Below are 9,496 nucleotides of genomic sequence, written 5' to 3'. Positions count from 1 at the left end.
TCTATCGAGATGATCATGTGGTTCTTATCATTAAGTCTATTGATGTGGTGAATAACATTTATTGATTTCCGTATATTGAACCAGCCTTGCATCCCAGGGATGAATCCTACTTGATCATGGTGCACTATTTTTTTGATATGCTTTTGTATTCGATTCGCCAGGATTTTATTGAGGATTTTTGCATCTAAGTTCATTAGAGATATTGGTCTGTAGTTTTCTTTCTTTGAAGTGTCTTTGTCTGGTTTCGGGATCAGGGTGATGTTGGCCTCATAGAATGAATTTGGAAGAGCTCCTTCTTTTTCTATTTCTTGAAATAACTTGAAAAATATTGGTATTAATTCTTCTTTGAAGGTTTTGTAAAACTCTGCTGTATACCCATCCGGTCCAGGGCTTTTCTTGGTTGATAGTCTTTTGATGGCTTTTTCTATTTCCTCCTTTGTTATTGGTCTGTTTAAATTGTGTGTGTCTTCCTGACTCAATCTGGGAAGATCATATGATTTAAGAAATTTATCGATATCTTCACTATCTTCTATTTTATTGGAATATAGGGTTTCAAAATAATTTCTAATTATCTTCTGTATTTCTGTAGTGTCCATTGTGATATTGCCTTTTTCATCCCGTATGTTAGTAATTTGAGTTCTCTCTCTTCTTCTCTTCGTTAGCATGGCTAAGGGTCTGTCGATCTTATTTATTTTTTTGAAGAACCAACTTTTAGTTTTATCAATTTTTTCAATGGTTTTTTTGGTTTCAATTTCGTTGATTTCCACTCTGATTTTAATTATTTCTTGTCTTCTACTACATTTGCTATTGTTTTGCTCTTCCTTTTCTAGGGTTTTGAGATGAAGTGTGAGCTCATTTATTTGTTGGTTTTTTCTTTTTTTGAGGAATGAATTCCAGGCAATGAATTTCCCTCTTAAAACTGCTTTCATTTTGTCCCATAGATTCCGATATGTGGTGTCTGTATTTTCATTTATCTCTAAGAATTTTTTTATTTCCTCCTTTATGTCTTCTGTAACCCATTGATCATTCAGTAACATATTGTTCATTTTCCAGGTGATGCAGGATTTTTCCTTCCTTCTTTTATCATTGATTTCCAGTTTCATTCCATTATGATCAGATAAGATGCATGGTATTATCTCCACACCTTTATATTTACTGAGGGTTGCCCTATGGCATAATATATGGTCTATCTTTGAGAAGGATCCATGTGCTGCTGAAAAGAACGTGTATCCACTTGATGATGGTTGATATATTCTATATATGACAGTTAAGTCTAGGTCATTGATTGTGTTATTGAGTTCTATAGTTTCTTTATTCAGCTAATGAAGCTCAAATAAAACTAAATATTCATGTCCTCCGTCAAGCTAGCTAGGTTTCAGATGCTCAGAAGTCACATGTGGTTCATGGCTGCTGTGTTGCGCAGTGTGAGGACATTCTGGATACTTAAGCTCATCTTTATGGCACCGTGTTAATATGTGTTGCAGAGTGTTCACTACAAGACTACCAGATTCACCTGGCCACAGGTGAATCACCCTAACTTCTCTCTTTTTTTGGGGGGCACCCAGTAGACCACTGAGCCACATCCCCAGCTCTATTTTGTATTTTATTTAGAGACAGGGTCTCACTGAGTTGCTTAGCACCTTGCTTTTGCTGAGGCTGGCTTTGAACTAGTGATCCTCCTGCCTCAGCCTCCTGAGCTGCTGGGATTACAGTCACACACCACCACACCCAGCACCCTAGCTTCTCTCAGTCCTCCATTTACTCATCTGTCATGGAATGGAGTTTGATCTCAAACATCTCTTCCAGTTCTCAGATGCTGCCTTCTTTCTCTCTTCTGAAAGAGGAAGAACGAGTTTTATCAAAGCCCTGAGCATACAAGGCATATTAAAATTCTTGTCTGCACCGTGTTTTCCTAGTTGTGACACATCTTTGGGACACTGCTAGGAATGCAGGGGCCACAGGCGACGAGGGATGCCACAGTTTTAGAAGCACTGCTACTTCATTGCTCTGCTTAAATCCGCTTGGACTTACATACCTAGATTCTATTGCTGGGTAGCAGATCACCCCCCAAACATGGTGTGTTATGTGACCATTTATTATGACACTCATGGATTCTGTGGGTCAGGAATTGGAGCAGGAATTAGCAAGTACCAGTTTCCCCATGCTGTCTTAGAGCCTCACAGGCAGACTCGAAGGCTAGGGTGACCTGACATGCAGGAGCTGCCATTGCTGCAGGCCCAGTCAGTCACTCCTGTGTCTGGTGGTTGGGCCCTTAGGGGGGCTGTTGCCAGAACTCCTACAGGTGGCCTTTCCAGGTGACCAGGCCTCCTCTTAACATTGCATGGGTTCCAATACCAAGTGTCCCACAAGAGAAAGTCAGGCAGAGGTCTTTTCTAACCCTGCCTCAGTGATCAGATGGTGTCATTTTCACCCCATTCTCTTTTACCAGGTCATCTGAAAGGACTTCTCAAGTTCCATATGAGGAGAAAGCAACTCTACCCCTGATGGAGGAATGACAAGGTTCTGCAAGAGCATGTGGACCTCAAAATATTGCCGCAGACATGTTGGTAAATGCAATCTGCCACTTACCTCCCCTGAAATGTCTGTTCTTGGAAAAACTACTGAAGCAAATGTTCCCCTGGTCACTTTGTGCCAGGCTAAAGGAGCTGGGTTGGAGGAGCACAATTCTTCTCATGCCCTATAGATTGACCATGACTTGTCACAGCAGGGGAGAGACCCATGTGCATTAGCACATGCCATGGGAGGGTCTGTGGGGCAAAGGGTGGGGGACCGAATATTAGGGACAAGACTTAAATGGAATCCTAGATTATCTCTGAGAGGATGAAAAACCTCAGAAATTTTCATCCCAGTTCTGGTATTCTAAGACTTTGGTAAACACTGGATTGATAATGACGAGAAGAGAAAGGAGAGGAAGTTTCTCAGAGAGGAAAGGAAGAACCTAAATGAAAGTAGAGGCTGCATCACATCAAGACCTGCAGGAGAGAAGAAGCTTTGGGGACAGAGCTCTCTAATAGAGCACCATTGGTCATTGACTGGGGGAGGAGCAGTCCTTCTGAATTTTAGCCAGAATTCACTTCCCTGAGTTATGCTGCTGATGCTAAGACATTCCCAGGAACCCATAAACCCCTCAAAATAGTTCAGGTCCAGATTATGGGCCTTTATATTTCATTCCAGAGCTAGCTCACTAGGACATTAAACTAGCAAGCAATCAGCAAAAGTAAGGCATCCTATCTTTTTTTTTTTTTTTTTTAATTTTTTATTGTTGGCTGTTCAAAACATTACATAGTTCTTGATATATCATATTTCACACTTTGATTCAAGTGGGTTATGAGCTCCCATTTTTACCCCATATACAGATTGCAGAATCACATCAGTTACACATCCATTGATTTACATATTGCCATACTAGTGTCTGTTGTGTTCTGCTGCCTTTCCTATCCTCTACTATCCCCCCTCCCCTCCCAAGGCATCCTATCTTAAAATAAAGCAGCCAGAGTGTTTTCTGGGCAAGTTTTCCTCTTGGCAGTTACGTCAGAGGAGCTTTAATTGAGATAAGTGTTCTGTGTCTTGCTCTGTGACTCTGGAAAATTGGAGAGGAGCTCCACAGGTATAACATCTGGATCCTTGGCTTCTGTAAAAGACACTGCAGGGCTGTCAGCACAACTTGGAACTTCTCTTTTCTGAAAACTCCCTCCCACCAACAGGGAGGCAGCATATTTGTGCCAACTGAGGTGCGACTCGAGTAGCCACGGTAGGTTGGACCAGAAGCTACCGGATTCACACTTCCTCTCAAGGAGGGATTAAGATGCTCAGACTCTGCTATTTTCTGTGTCAAGGATGATAAGCCAAACACCTGAGTAGCTGGGCTGCCATAGTGCCCAGTTCCAGAACATCTCCAAGACCATCTCTGACAGTTTTGTGGACCAGGAATTGGGAGAGCAGCTGATAGGATGGTTCTGGCTCTGTGTCTTTCATGAGATTCCAGACAGGGATCAGCCAGGACTGAGGCCATCTGAAGGCTTTGGTCATAGGTATAACTTGGTAATGGATATTGGTTGGGAGGTCTCCATGCCTCTCCACATGGTTGCTGGAGTATCCCCACCACACAGCATGTTTGGCTTCCCCAGAGCAAGGATCCCAGAGGCCAAAGAGCTTTTATGACCTTGCCTCAAAAATCACACCCATCTGCTCTTGCCATATTCTGTCTATCGCACAGGGCAAGCCCTGATCTATAATTGGAGGGGACCATGCGGATGTGAATAGCAGGAAGTGAGGCTCCCATTTGGGAGGCTGGCTACCAAACCTCCTTACATTTGCACATATCCCATGATTTATAAGGATCCTTGATATATACCCATCTCCTCCAGATACTCAAAACAGCCCTGGCCCCTGCTTGTCTGTCTTCAGTCCTACTATTTCTATCTACCTACTGTGCCTCCTAGGCCCAGCTCCTCAGTCTTCTAATTTCCTTACACACTGTGCATTTTCTTATACAGATGTTCCCCTTCCACAAATGCTCTTCCTAATCTAGAATGCTCTTCTACTATCTCTTTGCCCAATTAATCCCTTCTCTTCTTCGGAGCTCTGCTTTTGACACCGTGGTCTTGGTCTTTGGTCATGAGATTGCCATAGAGCCCTTCCTGACCCTCCATGTCTGGTTTAAATGTCCTTCCTCTGACTCTCCTACTTCCCTCATGGGTATTACTTAATGACTATAATATCTACTTCCTTGACCAGAGTGCCAGTGCCAGAGGTGGTCTCAGTACCACCCCCAGCCTCTGACACAGGGATTGATATGTTTGCCAGTTGACTGTATTAATGGGCTAGGTGAGCATCATTATTCCTATTATACAGAGGCAGAGGACAATAACATTCAGTCTGAGTCATGGTCAGTGTATGACAGAGCCGAGTCTAAGCCCAGTTCACACCAACCCCCAGCACCCCCGAGTATCTCAGAAACACGTCGCCAAGCAAATTTGCTGCAAAACCATTACTGCTTTGATCTTTGGTACCCTGACAGCTGTGTCCCCTATCTTTCCAGCTTGGACTTGCCAGGTTTCTGGGCCCATGGCCGAAGAAACCTGGTTATTAGCCTTTTTAAATTCATTTGCCTGTGAACCTCCCAAGGGGAGAACATGTACATGTTTTGTTGAGACACAGAGACCCAAGCTCTATTCCCATCATTAAGACTCCTCCAAACTCAAATATTGCTCTTCATTAAGAAACAATGCCTAGGTATTAGGGGACAGTGACAAGAGGATGTGGGGACAACAGGCTGCCATGATAAGACGGGAAGATGGCAGTTCCGTCTGTTGCCAGCCTTTTTTATATCCCACTTAGAGCCATGACAAATAGTTTTCTTTTTGTCATCTGCGAAATTACTTCACTCAGGGAAAAGGGAAAAAAAAAAAAAAAAAAAACAACTAGAACAAACCTGACAGCCAGACAATGGGATCACCCTATGGCCTTAGCCTTAGCGGCTGCTTTTAATGGATGTTGAACCCATACCTGGAACCCACAGACTTCCCAGAGTGGACACTTCCAGATGCCTGAGAGACAGTAACCAAGCAACAGGCCCAACTTGCTCTGAAGGACAGGGCGGCCAGGAGCTTGGGGTGGGATGGCAGTCAGAAGGCAAGACAGTGGCCATCGAAGCAGGGAAAGAGAGAGGTCCCTGCTCAGGGAGCTGAAAGGTCCAGAAATACAGGAGGAAAGTGCACCTGGTTATTAGAGATGAGCAATGCAGACAGTCAGGCACGGGGATTTATGAATTTAGCAGCAACCAAATGATATGGAAGCCAGATCCCTCTCTACAGAGGAGCTTCCCAGACACTTCCTTTTAAGGATAAAGTTATTTTAATACTCAATAAATAACACATGAGAATGCTTAACAAAAGAAACTGTCCATGTGGCTTCTAAACATATGAGGTAGTCCTCAATTTTTTTAGTCATCGGAGAAATAAAAAATTAAAATACCATTTCATGCTACTGGGATGGCTAAAATCAGAACAACGCTGGGGTTGGTGTACATGTGGAACGACTGCTGGTGGGAATGCAAGATGGTACAACCACTTGAGGAAACGGTTGAACAGTTTCTCATGAAATCAAACGTATGTACAGCTTCCTTATGATCCATTAATTCCATTCTTAGATCTCCACTCAACAGAGACGGAAGCACAGGCCCACGAAGTGATTTGTATATGAATGTTCATGAGCAACTTTATTCAGAAGAGTCCTGAGCTGAGAACAATCCACATGTCCATACAGGAAAATGGATAAGTCATTTTTTTCCACGAGTGAAATATACTCTGCAATGTATAATGAACTAATAGTATATGCAAAAGGATGAATGAATTTCACAGACACTACACCAAGTCTAAGAAACCAGATCACAGGAATCCCTATTCACTTTGATGCCATCCAAGAATAGTCAAACATTAATCCATGGTGATTGGAAGACGGTTGGCGGATGAGGACGATGACTAGGAGGTGACATGGCGGAACTTGCCAGGAGGCTGAAAATGTTCTATGCTTCATTTTGGGTGATGGTTCAAGGGTTGTAGATATTGGTCAAAATCCATCAAGCTGAACAACCAAGATCACTGCCCTTTGCTGTGTCCTAATTATGCCTTGATTTAAAAATTAATAAGCCGTGGGCACACAGGAGTCTCTAGGTCTGCAATGGCAAAAACAAAGCTCACATACAGCTACTTCCACTTCTGCTCTTGTGGCACACTGTGAACTGATTTCAACATTCTGTGCCCCTGAGCTTCAGTGAGACTTAAAATACATCACAATGTAAGCCCTGCACAGTGGCACATGCCTATCATCCCAGCAACTCAGGAGGCTGTAGTAGGAGGATCCCAAGTTTCAGGCAAGCCTCAGTGACTTAATGAGACCCTGTCTCAAAATACAAAATGAAAAATGCTAGGGATGTGGCTCAGTGGTGAAGTTCCCCTGGGTTCAATCCCCAGCGCCAAAACAAAACAAAACCAATGTAGCTTTCTAAGCAACCCTATCAATTCACAGATCTGTTTGGAGTCAAAGCCAATGAGACTTACTTCAGCTACTCTGACCTTCAACCTGTTTCTCTGGTTTGGTGAGACCTGGGTGAGTTCAAACTATCCACTAAAAAAAAAAAAAAATTTCATTACAGAAAATTTTTTCAATAATTCAAAATCCTTGGGCTGGGATTGTGGCTCAGCGGCAGAGCGCTCGCCTAGCACGGGCGGGACCCGGGTTCGATTCTCAGCACCATATAAAAATAAAAAGGCATTGTGTTGTGTCCATCTACAAAAAAAGATTCTCTCTCTCTCTCTCTCAAAAAAAAAAAAATTCAAAATCCTGTTCCCCAATGACTACCTCTAAAACCATTTAAATGTGCCTTCTTTCTTTTATGTTGTCATCAGCATAATTTAACATAGTGTGGGTCCTGATTTCACTACTCTTAAGTATTTTTCTGAAGTACTTATTAGTTTTCTTATTTCTTCTTTATTTTAATGGTGGTATAATTCTCTGAGCAGCCATACTATCAATGTCTGACCCTTCCCTGTGATTGCAACTATTCCTGCTCCTTTTTCATTTATACATTTGGGGGACAGGCTTTGGGTTATGCGCTATGGTTAACCTTCATTGAGCACCTGCATATGTAGGCACTTGATAGATATTTTATTTACTCTTTAAAACCACCCTATAGGATAGCTACAATTTAGGTCTTACAGATAGGGAAACTCTTACTTATGGTGGCTTGCTTAGGTGGGACATTTTATGATATTATATTGTGAGTTCATAAGGGATGAGACTTTCCCTGAGGGAACTTTATGAGGCCTGGGCTGAGGATACATGCTTGCCTGGCAGGAGCTTTGGGAACTGCAGATCTAGATTCCTTTTCTATTTTGTGGGGGGTACCGGAGATTGAACTCAGGGGCACTGGACCACTGAGCCACATCCCCAGCCCTATTTTGTATTTTATTTAGAGACAGGGTCTCACTGAGTTGCTCAGTGCCTTGCCTTTGCTGAGGCTGGCTTTGAAATCACAATCCTCCTGCCTCAGTCTCCCAAGCTGCTGGGATTACAGGCCTGAGCCAGTGCACCTGGCCACCTGGATTCCTTTAAATTAAGTTCTCATTTTGGAAATTTGGGGTATATTTCAGTGTACATATAGCTACATCCACAGAGACTGTATTCTATGAGAAGTTTCCTGTTTTAACTTAAAATTGTTGATGGTGAACACTCCTCCCATGATTAGAAGAGACACAAAATGGAAATAAAGATAAGCCTATAGGAAGATAAGCCAATGACCTTGAAATCTCAAGGGAAGCGTTTTTTTTTTGTTGTTGTTGTTGTTTTGTTTTGTTTTGTTTTTCCTCTCTCCTTCACCAGAATTGACACAGGAGTCTGTAGGTCTGCAATGGCGAAAACAAACCTCATATACAAAGCTCACTGTTTCTTGTAGTCAGCCTCTGGAAGACAGAATTTTTTCTATTTCACCTGTTTTCTCAAGATGTAACCCCTTTTGAATCCTAAATTTATGCAAGGTTTTGCTGCTCCAGATCTGTGTTACTGCTTAGGTGCAAGGCTTGATATATTGTCCCTGATCCCCTGTCCCTTCAATCTGCTGGCCTGTAGAGTAACTGTAGGCCAATTATCTCTAAAGAAAACCCCAAGTTATATGATACTTTTGGGTTCTTATCTACCTTCAAAGACTGATGTTCCTATTGATTTTCCAAATCATAGATTATTTTCTTGCAGACTATTTTATTGCTATAAGAGAGATCGTGTCTGCATGCATGTGTAGTATATCTAGAATATTAAAATATTTTTTAGCTAAAAGGTTTCAGGATGTTTCAATTTTTGTCTTTTTGGGGCATTCCAATTTTCTTTTTGTTGGTCCATCTGTGTGTATAATATTATTATTCTCTAACTGCATTAATATCTTTGTAATTTTCCTTTGCATCATTATGATTATGATAGCAATTTGGTTTTGAACCTTCTATCTTCTGTTTCTTACTGTTTATCTTTATTAATTCCTTAATGGTCTTGTTTTGGTCCTCAATTTGTTTTCTTAATTTTGAGAGATCTATTTCGATTCAGTCAATGGATTTATCAACTTACCTTTCAGTTCTTGTCTTATTGACTTCATGTCTCATTAGAAGTAGCAACCCGTGTGAAATTTTCTTCTGTTCTCGAGTTGTGTTTTCTATTAGAATGTGTTCCTTAGCTATCTCTGGTGTGCCTTGTTCTTGACTTTCTTTTTGTTTATTATGAAATGTTTTCACAATTACCATGATGTTCCCATTGATTTGATCATGTACATATAGCTACATCCACACAGACTGTATTCTATGAGAAGTTTCCTGTTCGAACTTAAAATTGTTGATGGTGAACACTCCTCCCATGATTAGAAGAGACACAAAATGGAAATAAAGATTTTATGATTTTCAGGTCCTCCATGGGGAGCAGCATACTTAGAGGC

Source organism: Marmota marmota, unplaced genomic scaffold (assembly GCF_001458135.2).
Source record: "Marmota marmota marmota unplaced genomic scaffold, marMar, whole genome shotgun sequence".
NCBI classification, from domain to species: Eukaryota; Metazoa; Chordata; class Mammalia; order Rodentia; family Sciuridae; genus Marmota; species Marmota marmota.
Note: the sequence above shows the minus strand (reverse complement) of the source record.